We start from the raw sequence: 19624 nt of genomic DNA, 5'->3' as shown, positions 1-19624 counted from the left end.
ATTTGCAAGATAAAACACTTGAAGTAACCAGAATTGGGAGTTCCCTTACAAAGATCCATGAGGATGCAGGTTCCATCCCTGGCCTTGCTCAGTGGGTTAAGGATCCAGTGTGGCCGTGAGCAGTGGTGCAGGTCATAGATTCGGCTCGAATCTGGTGTTGCTGTGGCTGTGGTGTAGGCTGGCAGCTGCAGCTCTGATTCGACTCCCAGCCTGGGAACCTCCATATGCCACAGTTGCAGCCCTCAAAAAAAAGAAAGAAAAAAAGAAACCAGTGTTGGAGTTCCCGCTGTGGTGCAAGGGGGAACGGTGGCATCTTGGGAACACTGGGACACAAGTTCATTCCCTGGCTTGGCATAGTGGGTTAAGGATCTGGTGTTGCTGCAGTTGTGGTGTAGGTCACAGCTGTGGCTCAGATCTACTCCCTGGCCTGGGAAATCCATTTGCCGCAGGGTAGCCGAGAAAGAAAAGAAAGAAAAAAAAAAACAGTGTTAATATAAAATTAACAACAATGAGAAAGAAAATATAGCAGTAAGTCTGCCATGACCTTGGATTTGGCAATAGATTCTTTGATATGACACCAAAAACATGAGTAGCAAAAGAAAAATCCGATAAATTGGACTTCATCAAAATTAAAAACGTTTGTGCTTCAAAGAAGACTATCAATGAAGTGCAAAGAAAACACACAGAATGGGAGAAAATATTTGAAGAATATATACCTGATAAGGCTCTAGCGCTAATTCTTATAATTGAATAATAAAAAGACAACCCAATTAAATAATGGGCAAAGGATTTGAACAGATACATCTCCAAAGAATAAATACACATAGCCAATAAGTTTTTTTGCCATGAGGGAAATGCAGATCAGAGCCACAATGGAATATTATTTCACACCCCAAAGCATGGCTATATATATATTTTTTTGTTTTGTTTTGTTTTGCTTTTTAGGACTGTACCTGGGGGCATATGGAGGTTCCCAGGCTAGGGGTCGAATCGGAGCTTTAGGTGCTGGCCTACACCACAGCCACAGCAATGTCAGATCTGAGCCGTATCTGTGACCTACACTACAGCTTACGGCAATGCTGGATCCTTAACCCACTGAGCGAGGCCAGGGATTGAACCTGCATCCTCATAGATGCTAGTCAGATTCGTTAACTGCTGAGCCACGACGGGCACTCCAGCATGGTTATAATTTTTTTAAAAGGCAGATAATACTAAGTGTTGACAGGGATGTAGAGAAATTGGAACTATTTTTTAAAGTATGGAATACCTCATGCATTTTCATGTCATCTTTGCACGGGGGTCCTGCCGCGAACCCTCATCTTCACGGATCCTAGTTGGGTTCCTTACTGGTGAGCCACAACGGGAACTCTGACAAAGCTGTGTTTTTGACTAGCTATTCCTCTCTGGGTCCTGAACACAAACCTTTGATCTGCAGAGGACATTCTTCTGGGGTGGGGGTCGGGTCTATCGTCTCAGAAAATCAAACTACAGACCAGAAAACTGGGAAGCAGAGGATTAGAATAAACACATTTCCATCCGGATCCGGAGGCCTGATAGACTCGCCCTCTTCACACCAGGCCTCTGTCCAAGGAACTGGGGCCAATCATGGAGAATTGGTCATTCTCAGCCCCCCATCTCAACACCCTCGCCCATCTCTTACACCCCCAAACTCTGCTTCAGTCTCGTCTCTTGCCTACGCTCTTACACCCGTGCTCTGCTTTGAGCCTCGTCATCCCTTTCCGGGACACCTGCAGTGGCCTTTTACTTGGCCTGTCTCCAGTCTTTCCCCTGCTGCTGCTTCACCATCTACCCTCCCACTGGAGTCATTCTCCCAGAAAGACTTTACAAAAATTTTTTTTAGGGCTGCAGGTGCGGCTTATGGAGGTTCCCAGGCTAGGGGTCCAGGGATCGAACCTGTGTCCTCTTGGATACTAGTGGGGTTTGTTTCCGCTGAGCCACAATGGGAACTCCTCCTAGAAAGACTTTGTCTCGTGCTGCTTGTCTGCCGGAAAACCTCCTTTGGTTCCACAGGCTTTGGCATCAAATCAAAATGCCTCAGCCTGCGCCCCTCAGTGCACCCACCCTATGCTCCAACCTCCCTGAGCTGCTCTCCGCAACCTCTACGACATCTGGTGTCTTTGGAGGTGTGGCTTCTTCCCCCGCCTGGAAAACTCTTCGGCCCGCTGTCTGCTTGGTAATCACTCACTTGCCTTTTAAGAGCTAGCTCATAGGTCACTTCCTCCTGGAAGCCTCTGGCTTCCTCCAGACAGTGCTCTCTTCTCTTAAAGGAATGAAACACACTCTGTCGCAATTCTTTGCTGGCAGCCATCTCCCCTGTGACATCTGGAATAAGCATCTTGAGGACCATGACCCTGCTTATTTGTCTTTTAATCTCCAGAGCCTCGCACGGTGCTGGGCTCATTCAAGGTGCTCACAAAAGATGTGATGAACGCATATGAATAAATGCGTGAATAAATGAATGACTCTCTGACCACAGTGGTAGACTGCTACTTGGTGATGCCTAATGAACCTCACCCCCCCGCCCCATCCGTACTGATGCCCATGTGTATAGTCCCTTCCATATTGACTCTGGGCTGGGAAGGGACACATGACAATTTCAGCTCACAACTCAGTGGGTGGACGTGATCCCCAAGACGAAGGGAAGGAGGGCTGGCAGGCACCGAGTGACGCGAGTGCAGGCACACACACACAGAACATAGAGGTCGAAGATGAGGGCACAGGACACAGGACAAGAGGCAGAAGTGGGCCAGGGAGACGAGGCACAGTAACAGTCAGGATTGGTTAAACACTGACAAATTCTTATTCTTCAGCCCCCCTAATCCTAGATTTCGACTTTTCTTTCTTTTCCTTCTTTCTTTCTTTTGTCTTTTTTAGGGCCACACCTGCAGCACATGGAGGTTCCCAGCCTAGGGGTTGAATTGGAGCCACAGCTGCCGGCCAACGCCACAGCCACAGCAATGACAGATCTGAGCCATCCGCAACCTACACCCCAGCTCACGACAACGCCGGATCCTTAACCCCCTGAGCGAGGCCAGGGATCAAACCCATGTCCTCGTGGATAATAGTTGGGTTCGTTAACCACTGAGCCATGATGGGAACACCAAGAAACAATCTTCTGATTGGCCAGCTTGAGACATACGTCCATCCCTGTAATGGGAGGACAGGGTCACGTCATTGGCGGCCGCATGGAAAGGGAGGGTTCATTCCTAAGGAAGAGGAAGAAGATGGCCAGACATGGTGTGCAGACACAACCCAGAGACGCTCTGCGGGTTTTGAAATTAGTAAGTCTTATGGGTTGAATGGTGTCCCCTTCACCCCAAAAGAGATACTGGTGTCCTAACCTCCAAAACCCCAAAATGTCACCTTATTTGGAGACAGAATTTTTACAGAGGTTATCAAGTTAAAACGAGGTTATCAGGGTGAGCCTTGATTGAATAGGATTAGTGTCCTTAAAGAAAGGGGAAATGGGGGAGTTCCCTTTGTGGCACAGCAGAAATGAATCCGACTAGCATCCACGAGGACGAAGGTTCGATCCCTGGCCTCGCTCAGGGGGTTAAAGATCCGAGGTTTCCATGAGCGGTGGGGTAGGTCGCAGACTCGGCTCAGATCTGGCGTTGCTGTGGCTATGATGTAGGCTGGCAGCTACAGCTCTGATTGGATCCCCAGCCTGGGAACCTCCATATGCTGCGAGTGCGGCCCTAAAAAGACCAAAAAAAAAAAAAAAAAAAAAAAAAAAAAGAGAGAGAGAGAGAGAGAAAGGGGAAATGTGGACACAGGAACATGCGTATAGGGCGCATGCCATGTAAAGGTGAAGGCACAGATGGAGGTGATGCTTCTACAAGCCCGGGGATGCCAAAGACTGGCCAGCGAACCACCAGACGCTGGGCGGGGAGAGGCCTGGATCAGAGTCTCCCTCACCCCCTCCGAAGGAACCAACCCTGCCGACACCTCGATCTTGACCTTCTTAGGGGAAGGGCTGCTCTTTGCTTTGAGAGAGCAGGATTCTGGGATCCCAACACACACACACAGCACTGGCTCGGGAACAGTGGTCTCACTGGCTAGAGGTTGGACAGAAATGTATGGTTGGGGAAGAACATGGAGGACTTCCTGTTGTGGCGCAGTGGAAACGAATCCGACTAAGAACCATGAGGTTGCAGGTTCAATCCCTGGCCTCGCTCCGTAGGTTAAGGATCTGGCATTGCTGTGGCTGTGGTGTAGGCCAGCAGCTGTAGGTCCAATGAGACCCCTAGTCTGGGAACCTCTGTATGCGGCAGATGCGGGCCTAAAAAGCACACACACACACACACAGAACATAGAGGTCGAAGACGAGGGCACAGGACACAGGACAAGAGGCAGAAGTGGGCCAGGGAGACGAGGCACAGTAACAGCCTTTGTCAGAATCCCCCTCTGTCCAGCCTGATGTATTCGTTTGCCAGGGCTGCCCTAACAAAAGACCACACGCAGGGTGGCTGGAACCACAGAAATGTATTGTCCCACCATTCTGGAGGTCAGAAGGTCAAGATCGAGGTGTTGGCAGGGTTGGTTCCTTCGGAGGGGGTGAGGGAGACTCTGACCCAGGCCTCTCCCCGCCCAGCGTCTGGTGGTTCGCTGGCCAGTCTTTGGCATCCCCGGGCTTGTAGAAGCATCACCTCCATCTGTGCCTTCACCTTTACATGGCATGCGCCCTATACACATGTTTCTGTATCCACATTTCCCCTTTCTCTCTCTCTCTCTTTTTTTTTTGGTCTTTTTAGGGCCGCACTCGCAGCATATGGAGGTTCCCAGGCAAGGGGTCCAATAGGACCTACAGCCACCAGAGGGAGGGTGGTTATGTCTGCACTGTACCCATGTGGGTTGTCCTCTGTGTCACTCACCTTCAGATGGGCGACAGGACGGAGAGGCTCATTAGCCTCTGCTTTGTGTGGCCAGGGGTTGTGGGCGAGGAAGGGGAGGAAGAGGAATAAAAACCCAAGATGAGAAACATGGGGATGCGGGAACAGGATTGCGAGGCAGCGTACTCGTGCCTGTGAAGCTATCGCAGGATGAGAAGACCACACTTTCTCGTGCCACTGTGCCCCCCGAATGCTTCATTTCCCTTGCCAATCTCCTCGGGTCTTGTTAAAATCCCTTTGGATCATTAACAGCCCATCTGAAAAATGCTACCAGTCCAGGCGGAGGACCAGGGCTGCCAAGCCTAGAGGAGGCCATTTAGGTCAGCAGCAAAGCGGAAATGGCAGATATTGGATCACTTGCCTTCCGAGGCAGCTCCGTCACCCATTAGCTGAGTGACCTTGGTGTGGTGGGTGCCGTGACATGAAGGGGGCCCAGGTCCCCCTTCAAGGAAGGAGGTGTTGCCCCAGCTGCTATCCGCAGTGCTGATGGCAGATAGCCCTCAGCTCTCTGCCCCTTCAAGGTCTGCTTGGCTCCAGAGAGCGCCTCACCAAGGTCACGGCCTTCTGGGGTGATGCCCACTCGTTGACTGATGGCTGCCAGAGTAGAAAAGTCCAGCCATCTTGGCGCGACTTGGGACAATGTTTTAGGGCCATTCTTCCTCCCGAGCTCCCCATGGGGGTGGCTGAGGCTGTCGCCAGGCCAGCATCACAGCTGACTTCACCCTCTGGCCTCTGTCCCCTGCTTCCTTCTGCTCTTTCTCCAGGGGACTTAATAAAACATCCCACGTGCTCACCCGTGTCTCAGAGACTCCTTCCTGGTGAGTGTATTTACCTCCCCTTGCCTGGCATCCTTCATCTTTTTGGTCTTTTTAGGGCCACACCTGCAGCATATGGAGGTTCCCAGGCTAGGGGTCCAATCAGAGCTACAGCTGCCGGCCTACACCACAGCCACAGCAACGCCAGATCCTTAACCCCCTGAGCGAGGCCAGGGATCGAACCTGCGTCCTCATGGATGCTAGTCAGGTTCGTAACCCACTGATCCATGACAGGAAGTCCCTAGCTTCCTTCATCTTTATAGTAGTTGTGGCACCGCCTTCTTGGAGGTTGGTTGGCACAGATTAGATGAGAGAGGGGACCCCCCCCCCCATGCCACCATATCCTATCCCTGTTGCGGTGGGGGGCAGGTAGCCGCCAGGACCTGGGAGTGACTCATTAATACGTTTAGAGGCTGGAGTCCACTGACTGGAAATGACAGCCCGTTGCTGTAAGGGATTGTTTCATGCTTTAGCCCCGCACCTAAGTGAAGGCTGCCCAGCTACGCTTGTTCCTCTGGAAACGTGTCCTGCATTTGCTCGAGTCCCTCCTGCTGTGCCAAGGCTGCAGGTTCAGCTGTGTGAGCTCACTTGGTGGCGTGACAAGCTACTAGGTGGCCTTGGAAACCCTATCACAGCTCTGATGGGAGTGGGGTGGGGAAGCTGGGCCCCCCGGGTGGGGAGCCATCTCTGCAAGAGACATTTGTAATTTTTTTGAGCTCTGGGGGGTAGTGGCCTGGAGTTAGGGCTCGGGAGCTCTGTCTCAGGGGGCCCAGCAGGACTGGGGGCACCAGCGCCACCTCTAATGCCTTCCCAATCCCTTTGTTTCATTCTCTCTCTCTCTCTCTCTTTTTTTTTTTTTTTTTTTGCCTTTTTTTGCCTCTTTAGGGCTGCACCCACGGCATATGGAGGTTCCCAGGCTAGGGGTCGAATCTGGGCTGCAGCTGCCAGTCTACACCACAGCCACGGCAAACGTGGGACCTACGCCGGCAACACCAGATCCTTAACCCACTGAGCAAGGCCGGGGATTGAACTTGCGTCCTCATGGATGCTAGTCAGATTCGTTTCTGCTGGGCCACAATGGGAACTCCTGTTTCATTCTTTTTAATTTTTCCTTTTAAAGGGCCGAATCAGCAGCATATATAAGTGCCCAGACTAGGGGTTGAATCGGAGCTGCAGCTGCCAGCCTACACCACAGCCACAGCAACACAGAATCCAAACCACATCTGTGACCTACACCCCAGCTCACGGCAAGGCCAGATCCTTAACCCACTGAGCAAGGCCAGGGATGGAACCCACATCCTCATGGACACTAGTCAGGTTCGTAACCCATTGAGCCACAATGGGAACTCCCCCCAGTCCCTTTGAAGGTGGCGGCCATGAGAATGTCACTCTGTGCTTCAAGTAGAGCATGTCACATCCTCCTCTTAGGAGGCCTTGGTGGGTGGGGGACTCCAGAGGGGACTGGCACTCCTCTGGCCTGGGTGGTCACCTCACGGTGGGCTAGCGCTGGCTTATAAGATTATTCATTTTCTATTGCAGAACTCATACAAAATTCACCTTCCAGCCGGCCACTGGAGAAAAAGGTAAAAACACACAGAAAAGTGAGCACGAGAAGAAAAAGACAAAAGAAAAAAAGTGATTTGTTATCCTGACACGCAGAGATAAAAACATGACATGTGGGGCCATCCCCTTTCATTCTTTATGCTTTGCCTTTTCATGTCACTATGCAACAGTCACCTATATTGCTCTAAAATATATCCATTGAAGCATCTACCTTCCCAGAGCAAGAGCGACGTGTCAATAACAAAGGCTGAGATGAACAGAGCTTTACCGGCGGCCCAGAAATCTCCCTAATGCTCTGGGGAGTAACCGATTTCCCGATTTCTTTTCCCTTTTTTTTTTTTTTTCTTTTTGGCCACTCCCAGAGCATGTGGAGTTCCCAGGGCCAGGGATCAGATCCAAGCCACAGTTGCGACCTATGCCACAGCTGTGACAACACCAGATCCTTACGCATTGTGCCCGGCCGAGGATCCAACCGGCATCCTGGTGCTTCGGAGATGCCACTGAGCACGTTGTGCCATAGCCAGAACCCCCCGGTTTCCCGATTTCTAATGCCGCTGATATCATATAGAATCATATAATATAAAAAAAAGAGCTGATTCTGTCCACCACTTTACCTAAAGAATGAGCTTGAGCTGGAAGCCACAGATCCACTTCCTCAGGTGCTTTCAGTTCAAATGTGTCTCTCCAACCTCACCAAGTGATACCAGCATCTAAGGTGCCTTTTTATTTATTTTTTTTTTGCACGTTAGGGGCACACGTGTGGCATATGGAAGTTCCCCGGCTAGAGGTTAAATCGGAGCTTCAGTGGATCTGAGCCACATCTGCGACCTACACCACAGCTCAGGGCCATGCCGGACCCTTAATTCACTGAGCAGGGCCAAGGATCGAACTTGTATCCTCATGGACACTGGTCGGATTCATTACCACTGAGCCACAATGGGAACTCCTATTTTTTTGTCTGTTCTTGTGGCGTGTGGACGTTCCCAGGCCAGGGATCAAACCCACTGAGCCACCAGAGAACTCCTAGGGTACCTATTTTTCACACGGTATGCTCCCTACATGCTACCAAACCGCTAGCAGGAACTCACCCCAAGAAACAGAGACCTTGCCGCGGAGGATTTAGCGCTGAGCTTCTAGCACGTTGCCATCCAAATTATTTTCAAGGGTGATTTCGACTCTTAGTGATTTCCTCTCATGGCCTGTCTTTAGAAGCCACCCCCTCCAGAGGGTGCAATTTCACTGCACATCTGTTTACAGCATTCGGGATGTTTTCAGTGTTCCAGTAAGAACTCAGATGCTTAGACGTACATTCTCGTCCATAAGACACGGGTCCTCTTTCATGGGCCTGTCCTTTTTTTAGGATACATTTCTTCTTTAAAAAATTTTTAAAATGATCTTTATTCTTTCCATCATAGCTGGTTTACAGTGTTCTGTCCATTTTCTACCGTACAGCAAAGTGACCCAGTCACACATACATGTATACAGTCTTTTTCTCACCTTATCCTCCATCAGGCTCCATCACAAGTGACTAGATAGAGGTCCCAGTGCTTGACAGCAGGATTCATTGCTTCTCCACTCCAAATGCTATCGTTTGCATCTATTAACCCCAGATTCCCAGTCCATCCCACTCCCTCCAGGACGCATTTCCAGAAGTAGGTGGGAGGGTTCATTTCAGGTGTCAACTCGACTGGGCCCTGCAAGGGCGCAGATATTTGCTTAAACAATACTTCTGGATGTGTCTGTGTGGGCTATCTGAAAGAGCTCGGCATTTAAATTAGTGGACTGAGGAAAGCAGGACCTCTCCACTCCCCGCAGTGTGGGTGGGCCTCGTCCATCCGCTGAGGGCCTGTGCAGAACAAAAAAGCACAGGAAGGGAGTTCCCGTTGTGGCTCCATGGTAATGAATCCTACTAGTACCCATGAGGACTCGGGTTTGATCTCTGGCCTCACCTAGTGGGTCCAGGATCCGGCGTTGCTGTGCGCTGTGGTGTAGGTCGCAGATGCGGCTCGGATCCCGCGTTGGCCGGTGGCTATAGCTCCGATTTGACCCCTAGCCATGGAACTTCCATACTTTTTTTAGGGCGCGTGCGGCCTTAAAAAAGAAAAAAAAAAAAAGCACAGAAGGGAGAATTTGCCCTCTGCCTGACCACCGAGTGGAAACAAAGGTTTTCTGCCCTTGGATCAGGACTCACACCGCTGGCTCTGCTGGGTCTCTGCTAGCAGGCAGCAGTCCATAGGGCTTGCCAGCCTTCGCAGTCACATGGGCCAGTTCCTCAGAATAAATCTCTCGTATTGGCCCATCTGCGTTCATTCTCCCTGTCTTTCTCCACTGGCTTGAAAGTCACATAGAATCAGTTCCAACTCAAGTCCCACCTTTTACTAGCTGGCCAGTTTCTGAAGCTCTCAGAGCCTTACTTCGTTTCCATCTTGTAAAATGGAGTCCCCAGAGTTCCTGTCGTGGCTCAGCAGAAACGAATCTGACTAGTATCCATGAGGACACAGGTTCGATCCCTGGTCTCACGCAGTGGGTTAAAGATCCGGCGTTGCCCTGAGCTGGGGTGTAGGTTGCAGACGTGGTTCGGATCTGGTGTTGCTGTGGTTGTGCTGTAGGCCAGTGGCTACAGCTCTGATTCCACCCCTAGCCTGGGAACCTCCTATGCTGAGGGTATGGCCCTAAAAAGACAAAAAAAGAAAAAAAAATGGAGTCCCCAACACACTCTACTTTGAGGTTTTTGTGAAGATTAAAAGCAATGAGCACAGCGCTGATATAGTAAAAACACATGTAAGTAAGTATCATTCAAATGACTAGTTAAATGAATCTAACAATAGGAGGGGTGAACAACAAGGTCTATGGCACAGGGAACTCTATTCAATATCCTATGATAAACCATAATGGAAAAGCACACATGCGTGTGTGTGTGTGTGCGCGCGCACGTGAATATATACACACACACACATGTACATATGCACATATATGTATAACTGAATCACTTTGCTGTACAGCAGAAATTAACACATTGTAAATCAACTATTCTTCAATAAAAATTTTAAAAATAAATATATACATATAATACCGATATGTATAATACATATACATGTATGTACGTATTCTCTTATTGGTTCTGTTTCTCTGGGAATCCTCACATGATAGGACAGTGCCAATTCCCCCCAAGAATAGTGACATGGGCTTATGGTCCCACCAACTGTGTAGGAATGCGTCTTTTTCCTTTTGCTTGCCAACACTGAGTTATCACTCAAAAAATATCAGGGTAGGCTGTCTTTTTTTAAAAAAATATGCCGTCCACACACTTGGCCCATAATTCAAACAGTGCCAAAGGGCTTATGATTAAAAGTAAAGCAGTCGTTGGCATTCCCACCGTGGCACAGTGGATTAAGAATCTGACTGCAGCAGCTCAGGTCGCTGCAGAGACGCAGGTTTGATCCCTGGCCTGGTGCAGTGGCTTAAGGATCTGGTGTTGCTGCAGCTGTGGCGTAGGTCACACCTGCGAATCGGATTCAATCCCTGGTTCAGGACCTTCCATGTGCCACGGGTGTGGCCATAAAAAAATAAATAAAGTGGCCATCTCTCTCCCCTAGTCTCTTAATTCTCTTCCAGAGAGGCAACCCTGTTAACTGTTTATTGAGTCCCCTTCCAAAAACAGCCTAGGCCTGCACGATCCAATATGGTAGCCACCAGCCACATGTGGCTATTGAATGCATGAAATACGGCTATTCTTTTTTTTTTTTTTTTTTTTTTTTTTTTTTTTTCTTTTTGTCTTTTTAGGGCGGCACCCACAGCACAGGGGTTGAATCGGAGCTGTAGCCGCTGGCTTACACCACAGCCACAGCAACGCGGATCCGAGCCTCGCCTGTGACCCACACCACAGCCCATAGCAACACCGGATCCTTAACCTGAGCGAGCCCAGGGATCGAACCCGCAACCCCATGGTCCCTAGTTGGACTTGTTAAGCTGAGCCACGATGGGAACTCTGAAATACGGCTATTCTGAATTGACATGCACTGGAAGTGTAACAGACGCACTGGATTTCAAAGACCTAAGACACAGCATAGAATGTAAGGTGTCTCCTGAATAAGTATTCATATAGATTAGGTGCTGAAATAACGTTTTGATAAATTTGGCTAAACAAATATTCTACTAAAATTCATTTCACTTGTTTCCTTTTTTTTTTTTTTTTCAATGTGGCTACTAGACATTTTTGAGTGCTATCTGGGGCTTGTGCTCTATTTTTTTTTTTTTTTTTGGCTTTTTTAGGGCCACACCTGCAGCATATGGAGGTTCCCAGGCTGGGGTCCAATCGGAGCTGTAGCTGCCGGCCTGCACCACAGCCAAAGCAACACGGGATCTGAGCTGTGTCTGCGACCTACACCACAGCTCTTGGCCACGCTGGATCCTTAACCCACTGATCGAGGCCAGGGATGGAACCCGCAACCTCAGGGTTCCCAGTTGATTTGTTTCTGCTGCGCCACGACGGGAACTCCTTGTGCTCTATTTCTATTGACTAGAGCTGTTCCATGCATATTGAAGTGTTTGCTTAGAGGTCTTCCTTCCCCTTTTATTTACCCAAATGGTCGCATCTCAAACGTGTAGCAGCAGAAGCACCTGACCATGGCTGTGACTGGTACATTGCTGTGTGCGGCTGGGCAGCCCCACTGGCCAGAGCTAAACCTCTGTGTGCTGCTTCCAGGTAAGATCAGTAGGTCCAAGCACTGGGGGGGTTGGTGGGTGGTGGGTGATGGCCGTGTGTGCCTTGCTGTCCTTGGGCCAGGTCACCAGGGCCAACTGTCCCCTCCCAGGCTAGAGCCTCAGGGCTGAGGTCCAATCTTGCCTTTGGAATATCTGTAACATTTAGCTGCCTTAACTCAACGTTCCTTTAAAAACCAAATACATTTTACATCCCTCTTGCCTTCAAGGCCACTGAAGTGTCAGCCTGAGGCTGAAGGTGTGGCGGGTACCGTCTTCCTATTTTCTGTCTCCCGTGGAAAGGTTTTGTCAGGCCAAGCCTCCTACATCCAGAGAGGCCAAAGGCACTTGGGTCTAGGAATACGAGGTGAGCTGTATGTCAAGATCAGTGAAATGGAAAAACAAATGATTTTTTTATAATTGTCGGTGCTTTGCTGCGAGGTTACATTTTGTCCTAGAAAATACAGGTTATTGATTTTGCCCTCTGTATATACAAATCCATTTATAATCCTACTATTGCAGAAAAGTAAAAACTTTAGGCGGGGGGGAGGGAGAAGGAAAAAAGAAAAACAATTTGGCTCCCCGAGAAGCCATACAGGAAACTAGAGCGTGTGAGGATCCCATTAAGTTCCAGGATGAAGCAGGGCAGATTTGGAGCGTTCGTGCAGGAAAGACTGGCAAGGAAAGATCAATTGAAACCATCTGTTTCTAGAAGAGGGCCAGGTGCCACCCTGACAGATGGGCACGAACGCTAGCCTGGCGCGGGGCCAGCTGACGCCCGGCCTAATGGCAGAGAGCAGGGTCTCTTCTCAGCATGTGTGGCGGCCACCCAGACCTGGTCAAGGCAGGGCCCCAGGGCCCTGTACCTGCTGTCCTCCTGAGTCCTCGGGTGCAATTCTGCACAGTGCTTTGGGGCCGGAAGTGGAGGAGACAGACAGGAGGGGCTGGGGGCAACTCATCTGTGTGTTGTCGGGGAAGGGGTACACTTGAAAAGCATTTTTTCTTTCCTTCCTTCCTTCCTTCTTTCTTTCATCTTTTTAGGGCTGCACCCACGGCATATGGAGGTCCCCAAGCTAGGGGTCGAATTGGAGCTGTAGCCGCAGCCATGTGGGATCCGAGCCGCGTCTGCGACCTACACCACAGCTCACGGCAACGTCGGATCCTTAACCCACTGAGCGAGGCCAGGGATCGAACCTGCCTCCTCATGAATGCTAGTCAGATTGGTTTCCACTGAGCCACGACGGGAACTCCTGTGGCTCGGATTTGATCCCTGGTACTGGAGCTTCCATATGCCCTGGGTGTGGCCAAAAAAAAAAAAAAAAAGTTACATAGTCAAAAAAAATTTCCTATGATCTTTGGCCTAGGACTGTTCTAAGAGGTGGAGGATGGGCAGTGGCTTGGCATTCGTTTGGCGTTGCCAGTGGAAAACTTTTCCCTCAAAATGGATGTACTCCTTGATGACATGTACGGTGTTGGCCTTCCGTTTTCAAGAAAATGATTCGAATCCACTCTCACCTGTGGTAGTTCACACAGATGACCACAGTTCTCACCCCTCCTTTCACCCGTGCCCTTGGCCACTGTGACTTTGCAGCACCCTTCCCAGAGAGGGGGGCGTGACCCACCCCAGCTCTGGATGCTGGGCTCAGTCACGTGACTGGCTTAAGCCAAGGGGCCTGTTAGCAGGCCTGTCACAGAGGCTGGAAGTGGCCCATGCGTTGGAGCTTGCTCTCTCTTGGGCATCTGCCATCTCCATGAGAACATGCCCGGGCTAGCCTGCTGGACCATGAGAAACACGTGGAGTGGAGAGACGCTGAGGCCAGCCCTGATCAGCCACCAGCCAGCACTGAGTGATTCCGGCTGAGATCAGCAGAGCCACTAGCCAACCACCTGGATGCCTAAGTACTGAGCTTTGAGTTGTTAGGTGGCGTTGCTGTAGCAGAAGGTAACTGATACGTTCAAAAGTCTAGAAGGCCTGAATTTGCCTTTGGTACACATGAGAAGGGGAAATCTATTTTTCACAGACTTTCTAGCCAAGGCTGCCCCACCGATAATATTTATAGAGAAATTGGTGCAAATTTGCCTCCAATTGCAGCAGCCCCGACGGAGGAACCCTGGGAGATTTTGGTGACCCAGAGCAGTCATATATTAGGCCATATTGGAACTATGTATGATTTTATAATATGATCACCCATAAAACCTTAAGAGCTCCTTTAGAAAAATGTTCAAAAATCACGTGTGGGCAAAAAGCTCCGTATGAGTAACTGGAGCCAGCTAATGTTTGTTTTAGAAACTTCTCTATTTCCTGACTTGCAAAAGTTCACCCTTGCAGACTCAGCAGGGTAATAACATTGGTATCTGCATTAATGTCCTGTGCCTCTAACAAGAATCTCTTGCATCCACGTAGAAGTAATTTCAGGAGTTCTCACAGCAGGGTCGTAATTCTTAAATACTTAAAATATTATGTATGTTGTCTCTCCTGATGAATAGAACATTTTTTCATCTCGCTGTTAACAAACTTAGATTCTCTCAAGTGATTGAAAAGCTCTCTGCAAGCCTAAAGTTCTATAAAAACTCTAAGTAATAGCAACAATAAAACCTTATTAGCCATTTCGGGCTCTGAATCAAGATTTTCAATCCTTGGCATCTAATTAAACGTTTTACATTCTAAAGGAACGCATAGCCTTATACCTCTCTCCAAAAGCTTCCTTTCCTGATTGGGATTAGAAAATTGGTTCAGACTTTGTATGAGGCACACAAATACAACTCGAAATAAAGATGTCTTGGGTATTATTGCCTTCAAACAGGATGCTCCATCCCTAACTGCAGGTGGAGGTTGAGGGGGCTATAAGAAAGCCATTGTTTGGGGATAACGTACAGGTATGCCAGGTGCTTTAGGGATGTTAGCTTGCTAAATAAAGCCTCACACCAGGCATGATCCCTAATTTATGGAGAAATGAGAAGTGAGGGCTAGCACGAGCCTTCCAGTCAGGCTTAAAACTTAACAGCCTTAGAAGCAGCAGCGCGCAACTTGCACCACTTATTAGCTGCGCCTGCGCTGTCCGATTCGGTCATCACCGTGGCTACTGGACGCCCACAGGGTGACCAGTCCAAATCGAGAGGTGCTGTGTCAAGTATCCGCCAAGGATTAAAGGCTTTTGTATGAACAAAAAGCAGTGAAAATACCTCCTTAATTATGTTAGTACCGATTACGTGTTGAAATGCTATTTTGGATATATCGGCTTAAGGAAAGTATAATATTGCAACCAGTTTCGTCTGTTTCTTTTTATTTTGTGGGTGTGGCTACCAGGAAAATGTAAGCCTCTGTGGCTTGAATTTGATTTCTATCGGACAGGGCGCCCTAGAGGCAGAGAGGTAGCGAGGGTCCACAGGGCCAGCCTCCAATGGGAGTGGACAACCTCCCACACTTGTCCCCAGGCTGGAAGGAGTGAGTGGGGAAATTATCCCTTAGAATTCAGCAGGTGGGCTTGAAAACCGTGTAGCAGCCCTTTTGGAATTGGGTCTGAGGACTACAGGATCCCAGCACGGCTCGCTAGCCTCGGGTTCTTGGGTTCTCTGAAGCCTTGGGTTCTTTGGTGGGTCTCATTTGCCAAGAGCTGATGGGCGCGGTGGTGGGCAGCTGTGGAAATGACCACCAAGGGAGCCCCAGGAGAGGCAGCCTCCTAACGTGGTTCAGAAAGGGTGTTGACCTTCCCCAAGGTCACTGGCTCATGCAGGGTTCCCCAGGAGGAGGACTCTGAGAAAGAGTTTAAAGTGCAAGAGCTTTTCTAGGGGGAAGCCTTGGGATCTGACCCCAGGGAAGGGAGGGGAGAAAGCAAGAGTGGGCAGGGGGAGGACCTGAGCTGCCACGTATGCAGTCTTCATGGGAGCCTTAGCTGACGCTACCGGCTGTCTGAACGCTCGAAGGAGACTCGGAGCTGCCTGAAGGTGGCGCGAGAGGGCTGAGCCTTAATACCCCGCCTCGTCAACGCGTCATCGGAGGCGGGCTACCTGGGCAAAGCATGGCCTTGGCCAGACGAGTTCCCTGGGCTTGAGGGAAGAAGTCCTTCATTCCTGAAGGGGAGAGGCTGCGGTCACACAATTGACATCTGAACCTCGGGCCTTGGATTCTCCTGTACAGTGCCAGTTCTCAGCTGGTTCCAGAACTGTTCTGTCCACCCAGAGAACCCGAGCTGCTGTCCACGGGATGGGGGGGGCAACAGCGTCCAATGCCAGTTTGGAAAAGGCAGTCCTGGATCCAGGAAGCTTGACTCTATTTCTAACATTGTCTTTCTCAGGCAAGTTGCTCTGTGTTTTTTTTTTTTTTTTTTTTCCCCCATAGTTAACATAGGAGTCATTCAGCCTTCGCAGGGCCCCCGTAAAACTAGATGGAACCATATCTCTCTCAGACAGACGGGAATGAGGGCTGGTGTTGGAGATAGCGCTCTGTTCAGAGCCCGACTGGGGGCGTGGAGAAATGCATGCGAAATAGAAGCCAGGTAATGAAAGTTCCAAGCATAGCAGCAAATAATCAGGCAATTATTGAACTAAGACTATAGCTTTAAGTCCTGAAACTTCTGAGTCAGAAAATTCTTCTAATAATAGTTAATAAGAACATAATCCTTAACCATAAGAAGCAGGGAAAGTTGTCTAGAAGACGAAGTGCGGGCTACAGTTGAGTTAACAAACAAAAACGCAGATTTGTGACGACTTTAACCAAAAAGAATGGAACAATAGTAAGTGCAGTGAGGCTTGGCCAAGGGGAGAAGGCACCGGTAAGAAACATGAAAAACCCGCTTTACCTTGATTAGCTCTTAATGAGTTTTTGACGGGATGGTGGGACCACTCTTTTACCTCCATCTTGTGGTCAAGCGCAGAACTGCAGCCTCCTCTGGGTCTTTCCATCCCCTCCCCCTTTTTCTATTTGCCAAACATTCCTGAGCCTCAATCCCCAAAGTGGGAGTCGGCTGATTGAATTTGCCCCACCGTTTCACCTCTGTGGTTTTCAAGTCCCAGCTCTATTACAGGATGGAACCAAAGCCTTTTTTACTTGGCTCTTTCTTCCCTCTGTCAAAAGATACCTCCCAGCATGCCTGGCTGTGGAAATGGGGGGGGGGGGGTGTGCAGCAGGAGCCAGAACAGGGGTGGCGGCACACACATAGGTGGGGTGGTGGGGTGAAACCGGAAGAAGACCCAGGCTTTGTGGGGTCTGAAACGCATACAATTTGGGGATCCCTCTTGCAGTGAAGGAAAATACCATTACAGGTACGAGATTGGGTACAACAAGAGATCACAAGAAATTCTGGATTTTCAAGAGTGGACAAACACAAAACCTCGCAAAATCCAGCCAATGCAATGTAATATTTTTAAATGCCTAACACACCTCCGTGGTACTTTTTTTGTTCTGACAATTTTGGGCTGCTTACTTGTTGATCGCTTTTTGGCTTGATCGATACTTCTGAAAAAAAAATAAAGTTAATCTGAAATGAGGGTATACAAGGACAATTCAAATGCCTTCTTAAATTGCCACTACATTGTATTGGGCTACATAATTATGTAATCGAATTACTCTTATGGGATAAAAATTGACTCAGTGATAAATACGTTTCTTTAGGGTATTTTGCTGTGTCAGTGGCAATTTTGCCGGCTTGTTTCATCTGGAACTGCCAGGCTTCATCAGAATAGGAGCCATCAGATACTCTAAGATGTGGTCCAAACCACTGGGGTGGCTAAAACATGCGACTTCACATACAGACCTACTCACTGTTTGTTGTGCTGCCCTTACAGGCTTGTGCTCAGCAGGAATTCTGATACATTCTATTCTGCATACATTCCACGGGAAAAGGAAAAGGAAGTATGGCGCCTTCACAATTGTATCCATTGCATTACTGAATATATTCCTGGCAGGAGAGAATTTCCTTTGTCTAGGGATGACTACGCTTAGTTTTTCATCTGACGACTGGAAGAGTCTTCCATAGAGTAGCTTCTGACTCCATGCTTTTCAAACCTTATTTCTCCTCCACCACTCATATGCTTCCGATTCTGGATACCATAGGACATGTATACATTGGGATACAGTCCTTAGAGCCTGAATCTTCATGTTATATCACTCGGGGGGTGGGGTCAATCCAGTGAGGGGTAAGAGTGTCCCTGGAAGCTGTTTTTTTTTTTTTCCATCTTTTTAGGGCTGCACCCATGGCATATGTAGGTTCCCAGGCTAGGGGTCGAATTGGAGCTACAGCTGCTGGCCTACACCACAGCCACAGCCACGCAGGATCCGAGCCGTGTCTTCGACCTACACCACAGCTCACATCAATGCCGGATCCTCAATCCACGGAGCAAGGCCAGGGATCGAACCCACAACCTCATGGTTCCTAGTCAGATTCGTTTCCGCTGCGCCACAACAGGAACTCCCTTGGAAGCTGTTCTTACACTGGGATGGCTAGCAAGATCTTAAAAATCCAGTCGTCCCTCGGTGTTCTCTGGGGATTGGTTTCAGGGCCAGCAGTGGATATTAAAATCTGTGTATGCTCAAGTCCCATAGTCAGCCCTCTGTATCCATGGAGTCTGCACCTGCAGATTCTCCCAACCTCGGATAGGAAACATAGTCGTGTGTATGTGTACTGAAAAAAATCCGCAAATAAGTGGATCTGTGTTGTTCAAAGGTCAACCGTACACACAGAATATCCCACTAAACCTAAATTAAATATATCCCCCACTCAACTTCCTCTTAGCTGGATAAAGGGAAAAATTTCCCCTAGCTGCTCCAATGCTACCAGCTCTGAGGGGAAGTGCAGTTGATAGGAAGTAGGAGGGGAAGGAACTAGGGATCATAGGCAGATAGATGAATAAGATATAGCACTGCCCCCAAGAATCTTGCACACCAGTAGGGCATTTAAAGATGGCATGTAAAATCCCACTTCTGGGTATATCCAGCTAAAACTATTATTCAAAAAGATACATGCACCCCTATGTTCACAGCAGCATCATTCACAATAGTCAAGACACGGAAACAACCTAAAGGTCCATTGACAGGTGAATGGATAAAGAAGATGTGCTATATATACACAATGGAATACTACTCAGCCATAAAAATGAATGAAATAATGCCATTTGCAGCAACAAGGATGGAACAAGAGACTCTCATACTGAGTGAAGTAAGTCAGAAAGAGAAAGACAAATACCGTATGATATCACTTATATCTGGAATCTAAAATATGGCACAAAAATAAAAAATGGCACAGATAAACCTATCTATGAAATAGAAACAGACTCACAGATATAAAGAACAGACCTGTGGTTGCCAAGCGGGAGGGGGTTGGGGGAGGGATGGAATGGGAGTTTGGGGTTAGCAGATGTAAGCTATTCTATACAGAATGGATAAACAAAAAGATCCTGGAGTTCCCATCGTGGTGCAGTGGTTAACGAATCCGACTGGGAACCATGAGGTTGTGGGTTCGGTCCCTGCCCTTGCTCAGTGGGTTAACGATCGGCGTTGCCGTGAGCTGTGGTGTAGGTTGCAGATGCGGCTCGGATCCCGCGTTGCTGTGGCTGTGGTGTAGGCTGGTGGCTACAGCTCCGATTGGACCCCTAGCCTGGGAACTTCCATATGCCGTGGGAGTGGCCCAAGAAATC

The sequence above is a fragment of the Sus scrofa genome, chromosome X, assembly GCF_000003025.6.
Source record: "Sus scrofa isolate TJ Tabasco breed Duroc chromosome X, Sscrofa11.1, whole genome shotgun sequence".
NCBI classification, from domain to species: domain Eukaryota; kingdom Metazoa; phylum Chordata; class Mammalia; order Artiodactyla; family Suidae; genus Sus; species Sus scrofa.
Note: the sequence above shows the minus strand (reverse complement) of the source record.